At 39.2% G+C, this 15576-nt stretch overlaps 1 protein-coding gene and 2 pseudogenes across 1 annotated transcript in view; all 3 read right to left on the reverse strand.

Moving 5' to 3' along the window:
- LOC125252666 (serine/threonine-protein kinase pim-2-like) overlaps window positions 1-15576 on the reverse strand; it is a 681247-nt gene that overhangs the window by 392213 nt on the left and 273458 nt on the right. The window lies entirely within an intron of this gene.
- On the reverse strand, window positions 314-3615 carry LOC125252678 (annotated as a pseudogene).
- On the reverse strand, window positions 889-13312 carry LOC125252657 (annotated as a pseudogene).

Genomic DNA, 15576 nt, shown 5'->3' on the forward strand with positions numbered 1-15576 from the left:
CAATGTTCATATTACATTCCTGGAAAGAAGACATCAGAAAAGCTTTCAAAAGGCTGGTTACAATAATAAATGGTGTATCTGACCTTCTCTACTTACCTGGCTCTACTTACCTGAGTTTATTATGTGAATTACCACACTCTTGACTGGTGAAGTGATAAACATAAACCAGCACAACGAGAGGCTCTCTACCTCTCTAACACTGAAGAATATTAGGAATAGTTTATATTCCGATTATCATATTGTTTTCTCAATAAAATAACACATTTTGTGTTTATTTTCACAAACAATGTAGTTTAATGTGGTTGTGAAAGGATCCTCTAATGCTGTGAAAGCAGAAATCTTTTGAACCAGAGCAGCTAGCAGGAACCTCTGTGACCAGGGATGTTGAGAGAGGAGCTCTGGGACTGGAGCCTTAGACACCAGCTCTGACTGAGGCTATGACAGGAAACAGTGGAAGGCCATCGCTGCTTGCCAGTCTTGCCATGAATCTTTGAGGCGAACATGACGGGCATCAGTGTGACCCTGTGGGTCATGTCAGGAACCTCTGGGAAGCTTTGCAACTGAGGCTGCAATGACACAGATCTGTGGATCCGTAGCAGCCAAGGTGCCAGACGCAACCAAGGCCTGCCAGCCCCGCAAGACGCAAAGGCTGGAGGGATGGAGGGGCCACCTATGCCAGCCCCGCAAGACGCAAAGGCTGGAGGGATGGAGGAGCCACCCATGCCAGCCCCGCAAGACGCAAAGGCTGGAGGGATGGAGGGGCCACCCATGCCAGCCCCGCAAGACGCAAAGGCTGGAGGGATGGAGGGGCCACCCATGCCAGCCCCGCAAGACACAAAGGCTGGAGGGATGGAGGGGCCACCCATGTCAGCCCGCCAGACGCAAGGCTGACCCTCTTCTCCATGACCTACATGCCTCTCCTCTGGCTCGCTCTTCAGGCAACCCCGAATAAAATGGCAGCATTCTGTGCAGAAAGATGGAAAGATGTCTGATTATTACCTTCAACTCTACACTTGTTCTCTTAGCTGTGAAACTTGAGGAGATTCCTGCATTATTCATATTTGCTTTCTCTGTTTTGCATGTATAAGACTTCCATTGTCCTTCTTTGTTGTAATGAAATTCTCACCATCTGAGAAGCCCGGTTGGAACCAGATATCTGCATCCATCAAATTTATATCGCTGCTGTCTGGATAAAGGCTGGTGATCATGGCAAACAGCAGCACTCCCAGCGACCACACCGTTGCCTGCTTCGCATGGTACTCACCCTTCGTGAAGTACTCCGGAGGGCAGTACCTTGCTGTCCCTGGAGGAAAGAGTTTGTCCCATGTCTAAGTTTGCTTTACCGCTGCATGTTTTCTCACTTTACTCTGACTGAAATGGCATTTAATTTTAGTAAACAAAAATAATAGTATGATTGGCTTTTCTTCTTCTGAGAATGTTGTTTAGTGCATTGTTAAAATCTTGCGATGTCCCGTCCGATTAAGACATGGTGTAACTGGTCACTAGAGTTTAAGTCCCTAACTACATGTGTGAAAGATAAAACATACCACTGTAGGTAAGGTAGGACGAGCTTCTCAGGAGGTCCCCACAGCCAAAATCAATCAATTTAACCTCAAGGGTCTCTGTGTTGACCAGGAGGTTGGGCATCTTGATGTCCCGGTGGAAGACCCCCCCGGGAACAGCAGACGGCAGCAGCGTCAATCACCTGCTGCATGAAATGACGCGCCAACTCCTCACTGAAGAGGCCGCCGTGATGCTCCCAAAAACTGTGCATGTCCACACAGGGTATGGGCCGCTCTAAGACCATGATGGTCTGGTTGGGATGGTCCTGCCAGTCTATCAGCTTAATGATGTGGGCACAGCTGGGGCCTTGATTGGCCAAGACTGTCAGGGCCACCTCAAGGGGAACTGGCCTGGGATGGTCAGGCTAAGAGAAATTAGATGGAAGTGGTTTCTGAAATGAGGATTTAGCCCAGTCTGATTATCTAGTGAAATATTTTCACTCTGTGATTTACATTAATATAAAATATTATAGAAGAGACAACATAGAGAGTGAAGTCTACTTACAAGGCTGATGTACGGCTCGTTCTCTGTCTTTGCTGTAAATTTCACAGCCATCACAAGGCCACCCTTGCAACGGACCCCTTCAAAGACAGAGCCGAATCCTCCTTCCCCCATCTTCTTGCCGATGGTGTATTTCCAGCAAATGTGGTCTATTACAAGAAAAAATCATTAGTTAATTTCATTTCTGACTATTTAATAAAGCAGTGTCCTGCAGTGCAACTTGTCACTATGTTAACATTGCTTGTAATTCTCATATCATTATTATACCTGTACTATTAATGATCTCATATTACTTGAGAAATATATGGAATGAATTTGTCACACTGCAGGACTATTTAAGTGAACTGCAAACAAGCTACATGGTGATTAAAAATTATGGAAAGAAAAAAAGTTAGCAATTGCATTTGCATAGGCCTATGTAAAATATACACTTTAAATATACATATATTATATATTACAAAATAACATATTGTAATGTGTGTGTGTTTTATTTTGGTTATGACAGTAAACTCACTCTCAATCCTCATGATCTCATCACAGTCCAGCTGTCTCAGCAGATGTGGTGGACATTCACCCACTGACAGACTGGCTGGACTGTCCTGATCTTGAGGCTGGACGTCCTCCACTCGCTGGTCCACGGGAGCAGGAGAGACTTCAGGACTACTGGAAGGAGGTTCCTGATGATCACTGTCCTCCACAGTACAGATGACATCCTGTAGAGAAGCCTGATCTAAAGAGAGGAATATCAACCAAAGGCTTGTTTTAATCAAATAATATAACTACATAAAATATTGCATTCTTAATTTAGTGGAAACTTTGTTTACTTGACATCTTGAACGATTAAACATTTTCAAACTATGTTTCATCTATATTAAAGAATTTATCATGTGTCGTGGAAAGTTATTGATCTGCATTTTTATAATGTGTGATTGTAATGTGGCAATTATATTGTGTGTAAATGATTAAGAGACGTTTTGATGTTTGCTTGTCATTTACCATCAGTACACCTCCTGGATGGGGGCTCATCAGTGTCCTGGTCCACCTCACCCTGCTCTACCTGCTCACCCTGAGCTTCGGTGGATTTGGGGCGAGACAAACAAGAGAAAAAAGAGGCAAACTTTCGAAACCTCCTCTTTTTCTGCCTCTTCTTCTTTGTCTGCTCTCCCCCTCTCTCCTTTCTCTCCTGCCCGCCTCCCTCACCGGTACCCACAGGCGTCTCGTCAGGACGAGGATGTTGCTCCGCCTTGTGGTCGGTGGGTGTCAGTGGTGTACAGGGATTTACCCCGTGCACACACTCGCCTCCTCCCTCCGATTTCTCTTTACGAGATAGTCGCTGTCCCATAATCGACACGATAAAACGCTATCAACAACTGCAAACGCACTGTAAACACTGTTGATAACAACTCCTTACTCGCTACAAAGTGAGCAGGTGAGTTTCTCGCTTTTTAGTCCCGCGCGAACGTTCTATTTCCTCTATGATGTTATAAGGGCCTGAGATTCTCACAAACATTGAAGTAATGTTAAATGTTAATGTTATATAGCCTATATATACAAATATATATTGTACAAAACATACAAATTAGCATATATTTTGTATAATAAAGCTTTTTTTTTTTACAATTAAACACGTTCAAATAGTTCTGACCTGATATTAATGAAAAATGTGTGTCCTAAAAAATAATAAATTAATCAAAAATATATCCAACAACTTCACAGAATTATGATGTTGAGGTTTAGTTTGAAGGACTACGTTCACAAACAAATTAGCCCAACTTAAGTTTTGATGTTGGAAACAAAAAAAACAACAAAAAAAAACAAAAAAAACATTGCTAAAGTGTGTGACAACTAGCCCCTGGCTCTCCCATATATATTTACCAGACTTAGGCTATTTCAGAATCAGAATAAGAATTGAGTAAGTTTTAATGTAAACTACGTGTACACACACAAGGAATTTGCCTTGGTGACAGGAGCTTCCAGTGCAGAAAAAAAGTACTGGCATACAGAGGGATAAGGGTGATAAAATAAAATAACACAATAATAAAACAGACAATAAAATTATATAGCCTAATAAATTACTGTGTGTGTATATATATATATATATATATATATATATATATATATATATATATATATATATATATATATATCTGTGTGTGTGTGTGTAAATCAGCAGATAGAATGTAGCCTACAGATATGCTATTTACAGATGTAAATGATTTACAGATGTGCAAATTGGAAGTAAACGAATTTGCTATATGTGCTATATAGCCTACATTTATGCTCGTCTAAATAATTAAAATGAAATGTTTCTAACATACTTTTAAGAAATATGTGGTCATATTTCAGGTTTGAATTCCCCTATTCCACTCTTTCTCTTTATCTCTTTATTGATTTATTTATAATTTATTAATATTATTAATGAATAATCAATGAAATGCAGCTCCCGACACCAGCAGTCAAGTCAAGTCAAGTCAAATTTATTTATATAGCGCTTTTTACAATTGGTAATTGTTTCAAAGCAGCTTTACATATTAGAAGCACAGAAAAAAGAGAAGTGGTTAAAAATAAGCTGTACAAGCAAGCGTGGTAATATGTAACATATACAAGATGGTGCTACATTAAGCCAATGTCGGCTGACTCCCAGGGGTGGAAAAAAAAACCCTAGGAGAAAAACCCAGCGTGCTAACACTGGGAAAAAAGTCCTAGGAGGGAAAAAACCCCTTGGAAGATATATATAATATATGTAAATGGATATGGAGATCAATGGATATGGAGATCTGAATTATACATTTTTATTATAGAGATTAAAAATAGATTATATATAAATATATGTAAGCGGATACGGAGATTAAAAATCTGAATTACAGATGCAGCCAGAACTGGATCTGTAGGCCCATTGTCCCACCTGTTGTAGTCAGGTCCAGACACAGGTTCTCCATCTGATCTGGATACGGCCTGGATCCAGCACCCGGCAAACCTCAGGATAAGCAGAGAGACTGATATTAGCGTAGATGCCATTCTTATTCTGATGTACAGGTATATCTAGTGTTATAGGAAATGTTCTCGGTTCCGGCCGACCTAATTATTGCAGCGTAACAATCCTTTAACGGATTTGAAAAATGTTAATGTATTGATAACGTGTTATGTGTATGCAAGAGCAAAGAGATGTGTTTTTAGTCTAGATTTAAACTGACAGAGTGTGTCTGCTTCCCGAACAATGCTAGGAAGATTGTTCCAGAGTTTAGGTGCTAAATAGGAAAAGGATCTGCCGCCTTCAGTTGATTTTGATATTCTGGGTATTATCAACTGGCCTGAATTCTGAGATCGCAATAGACGTGAAGGACTATAATGCACCAAGAGCTCGCTTAGATATTGGGGAGCTAAACCATTTAGAGCTTTATAAGTAAGTAGCAAGATTTTAAAAATCTATACGATGTTTAATAGGGAGCCAATGTAATGTTGACAGAACTGGGCTAATATGGTCATACTTTCTGGTTCTAGTAAGAACTCTAGCTGCCGCATTTTGGACCAACTGTAGTCTGTTTAAAAGCCGAGCAGAACAACCACCCAGTAGAGCGTTACAGTAATCTAGTCTTGAGGTCATGAATGCATGAACCAACTGTTCCGCATTTGTCATTGAGAGCATATGTCGTAATTTAGATATATTTTTTAGATGGAAGAAGGCGGTTTTACAGATACTAGAAACATGACTTTCAAATGAAAGATTGGTATCAAAGAGCACACCCAGGTTCCTAACTGAGGACGAAGATTTAATGGAGCACCCGTCAAGTGTTAGAGAGTATTCAAGGTTTTTTCGTGAGGAAGTTTTTGGTCCAAAGATTAGGATATCAGTTTTTTCTGAATTTAATAATAAGAAATTTCTTGTCATCCAGTTTTTAATGTCAGCTATGCATTCTGTTAGTTTTGTGAATTTGTAGGTTTCATCAGGGCGCGAGGAAATATAGAGCTGAGTATCGTCAGCGTAGCAGTGAAAACTAACACCATGCTTCCTAATTATCTCTCCTAAGGGCAGCATGTACAGAGTGAAAAGCAACGGTCCTAGTACTGAGCCTTGTGGTACTCCATATTGAACTTGTGATCGATACGACATCTCATCATTAACTACTACAGACTGATAACGGTCAGATAAGTAAGATTTGAACCATGCCAAAGCAATTCCACTAATGCCAATATAGTTTTCAAGTCTTTTTAAAAGAATGTTGTGATCGATAGTGTCAAAAGCAGCACTGAGATCTAATAACACTAATAGAGAAATACAGCCACGATCGGATGATAAGAGTAGATCGTTTGTAACTCTAACGAGAGCAGTCTCAGTACTATGGCATGGTCTAAATCCTGACTGGAAATCCTCACAGATTCCATTTCTTTCTAAAAAGGAGCACAGTTGTGTTGAAACTGCCTTTTCTAGTATCTTTGACAGAAAAGGTAGATTCGAGATTGGCCTGTAATTTACTAAATCTCTCGGATCTAGTTGAGGTTTTTTAATAAGAGGTTTAATAATAGCCTGCTTAAAAGTTTTTGGCACGTATCCTAGTGTTAAAGATGAATTAATTATATCAAGAAGTGGACCTACGACCTCTGGAAGCATTTCTTTCAGTAGTTTAGTCGGCATTGGGTCTAACATACATGTTGTTGATTTTGATGATTTGATAAGTTTAGATAATTCTTCCTCTCCTATAGCGGCGAATGATTCTAGTTTTACCTCAGGGACACTACAGTGCACTGTCTGAAGCAAAACTGTAGACGGTTGCATGTTTATATGGGGCAGCACTCATGCAGCCCCACATAAGGACACTGCCACCACGTTTCACTGTAGGCACCATGCATTTTTCTTTGTATTCCTCACCTTTGCGACGCCATACAGTTTTGAAGCCATCAGTTCCAAAAACATTTATCTTGGTCTCATCACTCCAGAGTATAGAGTTGCAGTAGTCTTCATCTTTGTCAGCATGGGCCCTAGCAAACTCTAGGCTTGCTTTTTTGTGCCTGTGCTTTAGGAGAGGCCTCTTTCGTAGACGGCACCCATGCATGCCATTCCTCTGCAGTGTACGCCGTATTGTGTCACGGGAAATAGTCACCCCAGTTTGGCTTTCTACTTCTTTAGTTAACTGCAGTGAACTTGCATGCCGATTTTCTTCAACCCTTCTCATCAGAAGACGCTCCTGTCGAGGTGTTAACTTCCATGGACGACCTGGACGTAGCTGAGAAATGGTTGCAGTTCCATCTTTTTTAAATTTTTGTACCACTTTTGCTACAGTATTCTGACTGATAAGTACAGGTGCTGGTCATATAATTAGAATATCATTAAAAAGTTGATTTATTTCACTAATTCCATTCAAAAAGTGAAACTTGTATATTATATTCATTCATTACACACAGACTGATATATTTCAAATGTTTTTTTCTTTTAATTTTGATGATTATAACTACAACTAAGGAAAATCCCAAATTCAGTATCTCAGAAAATTAGAATATTACTTAAGACAAATACAAAGAAAGGATTTTTAGAAATCTTGGCCAACTGAAAAGTAGGAAACACAATGGACCAACACCAGCAGATGACATGGCACCCCAAACCATCACTGACTGTGGAAACTTTACACTGGACCTCAAGCAACGTGGATTGTGTGCCTCTCCTCTCTTCCTCCAGACTCTGGGACCCTGATTTCCAAAGGAAATGCAAAATTTACTTACCGCCATAGAAGAAGAAGAAGCAGCGTCACTGTAAATATACACAGACCCGGAAGAGAAGACAATGCTGAATAAAGTCGTAGTTTTTGTTATTTTTGGACCAAAATGTATTTTAGATGCTTCAAAAACTTCTAACTAACCCACTGATGTCACATGGACTACTTTGATGATGTTTTTATTACGTTTCTGGACATAGACAGTGCACCGTACCTACACTTTCAATGGAGGGACAGAAAGCTCTCGGACTAAATGTAAAATATCTTAAACTGTGTTCCGAAGATGAACGAAGGTCTTACGGGTTTGGAATGACATGAGGGTGAGTCATTAATGTCATAATTTTCATTTTCGGGTGAACTAACCCTTTAAGATGTTGTCTTTGTGGGGTCCAACTAAAGGAAATAATTAAAGGAAAATGACTAAATTCCTCATCTCAAAAAGCAGTATAAACAAGGATGTGTGTGTGTGTGTGTGTGTGTGCGCGCATGTTTTTGTGACATATCAGGACACAAATTTGTGTAATAACATGGGTATGACATAGGTATTACAAGGAGAGGGTTACTTATGAGGACATTACTCCATGTCCTCATTTTTCAAAAGGCTTATAAATCATACAGAATGAGGTTTTTTTTTTTTTTTTTGAGAAAGTAAAAATGTGCACAATGTGTTTAGGTGTAGGTTTAGGTGTAGGGCGACAGACAATATGGTTTGTACAGTATAAAAAACCATTACGCCTATGTAATGTCCCTACAATTCACAAAAACAAACGTGTGCGTGTGTGTCTGATATCAAGAAAATAACATCCCATTTGACAAATATATGAAACCGTAAATGTGCTACTGTAAGGTTCACTTCTCTTCTGTGCAGATACAGATTCTCCTCAGATCTCTTCAGTTCACAGCACTACAGTGGACAATGAGGACCAAGAACTTACCAGAGACTTGCTGGGCATCAAAGATGGAGTTTGATTTCACTCATTCATAGTGCATGGAGATTGGAGGCTGCATACTTATTTTAGATATTTATAATGTTGACTGAATGTGAATTCATTTGCCTCTACTGATGGTCAGTGTACAGATCACACATTATGTTTATTACATGCATTGGTGCACTGCATATAAAAAAATATCATTATATCTGCCATGCACTCATATTAAACAGGACTCAGTCGTCAATAGTAAATGTCACTTTTTGTGTTTCTCTTCTTTTTCAAATAAAAAAAAAGTGCATTTATATCTAATGTCAAATATAAGGCAAAAAGCAAGATACTGAACACCTTAGTAATTATTATAAGGTTTTGAGATAAAAAAAAAAACAATTTCAATAAAAAAAAATATTGTTGTTGTTTTTGTTTTTTTGTATATGACCTTTGTATATCGCAAGTGAATAAATTTGACAATGCCATTTTCACATTATAGTGTGGACTCAAGAGGTATTTGAAAACGATGCCGCATGTTTAGTCATGTGATGCATATTGTACCTATAGATATCTATGTTTATACCGGTATGTGCCTGCTATGCTGTTCACTTTCAGCGTTGCTAAAGATAAATGTCACTTTGAGCAATGTTCATATTACATTCCTGGAAAGATGACATCAGAAAAGCTTTCAAAAGGCTGGTTACAATAATAAATGGTGTATCTGACCTTCTCTACTTACCTGGCTCTACTTACCTGAGTTTATTATGTGAATTACCACACTCTTGACTGGTGAAGTGATAAATATAAACCAGCACAACGAGAGGCTCTCTACCTCTCTAACACTGAAGAATATTAGGAATAGTTTATATTCCGATTATCATATTGTTATCTCAATAAAATAACACATTTTGTGTTTATTTTCACAAACAATGTAGTTTAATGTGGTTGTGAAAGGATCCTCTAATGCTGTGAAGACAGAAACCTTTTGAACCAGAGCAGCTAGCAGAAACCTCTGTGACCAGGGATGTTGAGAGAGGAGCTCTGGGACTGGAGCCTTAGACACCAGCTCTGACTGAGGCTATGATAGGAAACAGTGGAAGGCCATTGCTGCTTGCCAGTCTTGCCATGAATCTTTGAGGCGAACATGACGGGCATCAGTGTGACCCTGTGGGTCATGTCAGGAACCTCTGGGAAGCTTTGCAACTGATGCTGCAATGACACAGAGCTGTGGATCCATAGCAGCCAAGGTGCCAGACGCAACCAAGGCCTGCCAGCCCCGCAAGACGCAAAGGCTGGAGGGATGGAGGGGCCACCCATGCCAGCCACGCAAGACGCAAAGGCTGGAGGGATGGAGGGGCCACCCATGCCAGCCCCGCAAGACGCTAAGGCTGGAGGGATGGAGGGGCCACCCATGCCAGCCCCACAAGACGCAAAGGCTGGAGGGATGGAGGGGCCACCCATGCCAGCCCCGCAAGACGCTAAGGCTGGAGGGATGGAGGGGCCACCCATGCCAGCCCCACAAGACGCAAAGGCTGGAGGGATGGAGGGGCCACCCATGCCAGCCCCGCAAGACGCAAAGGCTGGAGGGATGGAGGGGCCACCCATGTCAGCCCGCCAGATGCAAGGCTGACCCTCTTTTCCATAACCTACAGGGCGACCTGGAACACAATTAGAAATTGTACACATTACAGAAACATAGTTCATAAGGTATAATAAGATTACAACTTGTCTTCTGTGCAGTGGATGAGGATAGATTTATGACAGTTGCAGCACTTATTGAAAGGCATCGTAAGGAAGCTGATGTCTATATTCAGATAATCAAACCCAACCAAAAAACAAAACAAATGTCATTATATCTTCAATAATTTAGCTTCTCTTAGACTCAGTACCTTGAACCAGTCATGGAAGAGCATCTCCTCCAGATGAAGCCTCTCCTCTGGCTCGCTGTTCAGGCAACCCCGAATAAAACGGCAGCATTCTGTGCAGAAGGATAGAGAGATTATTACCTTCAACTCTACACTTGTTCTCTTAGCTGTGAAACTTGGGGAGATTCCTGCATTATTCATATTTGCTTTCTCTGTTTTGCATGTATAAGTCTTTTATTGTCTTTCTTTGTTGTAATGAAATTCTCACCATCTGAGAAGCCCGGTTGGAACCAGATATCTGCATCCATCAAATTTATATCGCTGCTGTCTGGATAAAGGCTGGTGATCATGGCAAACAGCAGCACTCCCAGCGACCACACCGTTGCCTGCTTCGCATGGTACTCACCCTTCGTGAAGTACTCCGGAGGGCAGTACCTTGCTGTCCCTGGAGGAAAGAGTTTGTCCCATGTCTAAGTTTGCTTTACCGCTGCATGTTTTCTCACTTTACTCTGACTGAAATGGCATTTAATTTTAGTAAACAAAAATAATAGTATGATTGGCTTTTCTTCTTCTGAGAATGTTGTTTAGTGCATTGTTAAAATCTTGCGATGTCCCGTCCGATTAAGACATGGTGTAACTGGTCACTAGAGTTTAAGTCCCTAACTACATGTGTGAAAGATAAAACATACCACTGTAGGTGAGGTAGGACGAGCTTCTCAGGAGGTCCCCACAGCCAAAATCAATCAATTTAACCTCAAGGGTCTCTGTGTTGACCAGGAGGTTGGGCATCTTGATGTCCCGGTGGAAGACCCCCCGGGAACAGCAGACGGCAGCAGCGTCAATCACCTGCTGCATGAAATGACGCGCCAACTCCTCACTGAAGAGGCCGCCGTGATGCTCCCAAAAACTGTGCATGTCCACACAGGGTATGGGCCGCTCTAAGACCATGATGGTCTGGTTGGGATGGTCCTGCCAGTCTATCAGCTTAATGATATGGCACAGCTGGGGCCTTGATTGGCCAAGACTGTCAGGGCCACCTCAAGGGGAACTGGCCTGGGATGGTCAGGCTAAGAGAAATTAGATGGAAGTGGTTTCTCAAATGAGGATTTAGCCCAGTCTGATTATCTAGTGAAATATTTTCACTCTGTGATTTACATTAATATAAAATATTATAGAAGAGACAACATAGAGAGTGAAGTCTACTTACAAGGCTGATGTAAGGCTCGTTCTCTGTCTTTGCTGTAAATTTCACAGCCACCACAAGGCCATCCTTGCAACGGACCCCTTCAAAGACAGAGCCGAATCCTCCTTCCCCCATCTTCTTGCCGATGGTGTATTTCCAGCAAATGTGGTCTATTACAAGAAAAAATCATTAGTTAATTTCATTTCTGACTATTTAATAAAGCAGTGTCCTGCAGTGCAACTTGTCACTATGTTAACATTGCTTGTAATTCTCATATCATTATTATACCTGTACTATTAATGATCTCACATTACTTGAGAAATATATGGAATGAATTTGTCACACTGCAGGACTATTTAAGTGAACTGCAAACAAGCTATATGGTGATTAAATATTATGGAAAGAAAAAAAGTTAGCAATTGCATTTGCAATATGTAAAATATACACTTTAAATATACATATATTATATATTACAAAATAACATATTGTAATGTGTGTGTGTTTTATTTTGGTTATGAGTATATAAGTAAACTCACTCTCAATCCTCATGATCTCATCACAGTCCAGCTGTCTCAGCAGATGTGGTGGACATTCACCCACTGACAGACTGGCTGGACTGTCCTGATCTTGAGGCTGGACGTCCTCCACTCGCTGGTCCACGGGAGCAGGAGAGACTTCAGGACTACTGGAAGGAGGTTCCTGATGATCACTGTCCTCCACAGTACAGATGACATCCTGTAGAGAAGCCTGATCTAAAGAGAGGAATATCAACCAAAGGCTTGTTTTAATCAAATAATATAACTACATAAAATATTGCATTCTTAATTTAGTGGAAACTTTGTTTACTTGACATCTTGAACGATTAAACGTTTTCAAACTATGTTTCATCTATATTAAAGAATTTATCATGTGTCGTGGAAAGTTATTGATCTGCATTTTTATAATGTGCGATTGTAATGTGGCAATTATATTGTGTGTAAATGATTAAGAGACGTTTTGATGTTTGCTTGTCATTTACCATCAGTACACCTCCTGGATGGGGGCTCATCAGTGTCCTGGTCCACCTCACCCTGCTCTACCTGCTCACCCTGAGCTTCGGTGGATTTGGGGCGAGACAAACAAGAGAAAAAAGAGGCAAACTTTCGAAACCTCCTCTTTTTCTGCCTCTTCTTCTTTGTCTGCTCTCCCCCTCTCTCCTTTCTCTCCTGCCCGCCTCCCTCACCGGTACCCACAGGCGTCTCGTCAGGACGAGGATGTTGCTCCGCCTTGTGGTCGGTGGGTGTCAGTGGTGTACAGGGATTTACCCCGTGCACACACTCGCCTCCTCCCTCCGATTTCTCTTTACGAGATAGTCGCTGTCCCATAATCGACACGATAAAACGCTATCAACAACTGCAAAAGCACTGTAAACACTGTTGATAACAACTCCTTACTCGCTACAAAGTGAGCAGGTGAGTTTCTCGCTTTTTAGTCCCGCGCGAACGTTCTATTTCCTCTATGATGTTATAAGGGCCTGAGATTCTCACAAACATTGAAGTAATGTTAAATGTTAATGTTATATAGCCTATATATACAAATATATATTGTACAAAACATACAAATTAGCATATATTTTGTATAATAAAGCATTTTTTTTTACAATTAAACACGTTCAAATAGTTCTGACCTGATATTAATGAAAAATGTGTGTCCTAAAAAATAATAAATTAATCAAAAATATATCCAACAACTTCACAAAATTATGATGTTGGGGTTTAGTTTGAAGGACTACGTTCACAAACAAATTAGCCCAACTTAAGTTTTGATGTTGAAAACTAACAAACTAACATAAAGTCACTGCTAAAGAAAGCAAGTATTCGTGTAATTGAACTTTTTCTCTCCAAACCTTATGGTTAGTGAGATTTAGCCCTTGTGACAAATTCATGTTACAACTAGCCCCTGGTTCTCCCATATATATTTACCAGACTTAGGCTATTTCAGAATCAGAATAAGAATAGAGTAAGTTTTAATGTAAAATATGTGTACACACACAAGGAATTTGCCTTGGTGACAGGAGCTTGCAGTGCAGAAAAAAGTACAGGCATACAGAGGGATAAGGGTGATAAAATAGAATAACACAATACATAGATAGATAGATAGATAGATAGATAGATAGATAGATACACACACACTATTCAAAAGTTTGGGATTGGTAAGATTTTTAATGTTTTTAAGTTTCGTCTGCTCACCAAGGCTGCAACTAAAGCATATATATACAAATATATATTGTATAAAACATACAAATTAGCCTATATTTTGTATAATAAAGCAATTTTTTACAATTAAACATGTTCAAATAGTTCTGACCTGATATTAATGAAAAATGTGTGTCCTAAAAAATAATAAATTAATCAAAAATTTATCCAACAACTTCAAGGACAAAATACAGTAATAAAAACAGTAATATTGTGAAATAATATTACAGTTTAAAAGAACTGTTTTCTATTTGAAAATATTTTAAAATGTAATTTATTCCTGTGATGTCAAAGCTGAATTTTCAGCATCATTACTCCATATATGCTGATTTGCTGCTCAATAAACATTTATTGTGTACATTTGTATAAAATATTTGTGTACAATTTTTTTTTTCAGGATTCTTTCATGAATAGAAAGTTCAAAAGAACAGCGTTTATTTTAAATATATTCTTTTGTAACATTATAAATATATTTACTGTCACTTTTGATCAATTTAATGCATCCTTGTTGAATAAAAGTAATAATTTCTTTAATTTCTTTAAAAAAAAAATCTTCCTAACCCCAAATTTTTGAACGGTAGTGTATATGTTATGTTATGTTACAAAAGCTTTGTATTTCAGATAAATGCCGTTATTTTGAACTTTCTATTCATCAAGGAATCCTGAAAATACGTACACAACTGTTTTCAACATTGATAATAATAAAAAATGTTTCTTGAGCAGCAAATCAGCATATTATAATGATTTCTGAAGGATCATGTGACACTGAATTGAGAAATGATGCTGAAAAAACAGCTTTGCATCACAGGAATAAATTACTTTGTAAAATATAATCAAATAGAAAAGAGTTATTTTAAATTGCAATAATATTTCACAATATTTCTGTTTTTACTGTATTTTTAATGAAATAAATGTAGCCTTGGTGAGCAGACAAAACTTCTTTTAAAAACATTAAAAATCTTACCAATCCCAAACTTTTGAATAGTGTGTGTGTGTATGTATATATGTATATACAGTGCTCAAAAATTTACCTACCCTTGATTCTTAATACTGTGTGTGGTTACCTGATCCACGCTGAGGACAACTGAGGGACTGAAACACAACTATTAAAAAAAAGGTTCAAACATTCACTGATGCTCCAGAAGGAAACATGATGCATTAAGAGTCGGGGGTTTTGAATTTGAATATCAAGATATATTTTACTTAATTTGTCTTCCGTTAAATATGTGAGTATCTTCTGTAGCTTCCGATAGGCAGTACTAAATGAAAAAAATAAATATTTAAACAAAATAAGACAAATTTGGACATCTTCAGCTTGTTCAAAAGTTTTCACCCCTTGACTCTTAATGCATCATGTTTTCTTCTGGAGCATCAGTGAATGTTTGAACCTTTTTTAATAGTTATGTTTGAGTCCCTCAATTGTCCTCAGTGTGAAAAGATGGATCTCAAAATCATTCAGTCACTGCTGGAAAGGGTTCAAATATGCAAAAAATGCTGGAAAACTGAAGAATCTACTGGACCTGGAGGATTTTTCTGAAGAACAGAGCTCAGTTTAACTGCTCAGGACAAACAAGAGACTCATGAACAACCATCACAAAACAT

Source organism: Megalobrama amblycephala, linkage group LG18 (assembly GCF_018812025.1).
Source record: "Megalobrama amblycephala isolate DHTTF-2021 linkage group LG18, ASM1881202v1, whole genome shotgun sequence".
In the NCBI taxonomy this organism is placed as follows: Eukaryota; Metazoa; Chordata; class Actinopteri; order Cypriniformes; family Xenocyprididae; genus Megalobrama; species Megalobrama amblycephala.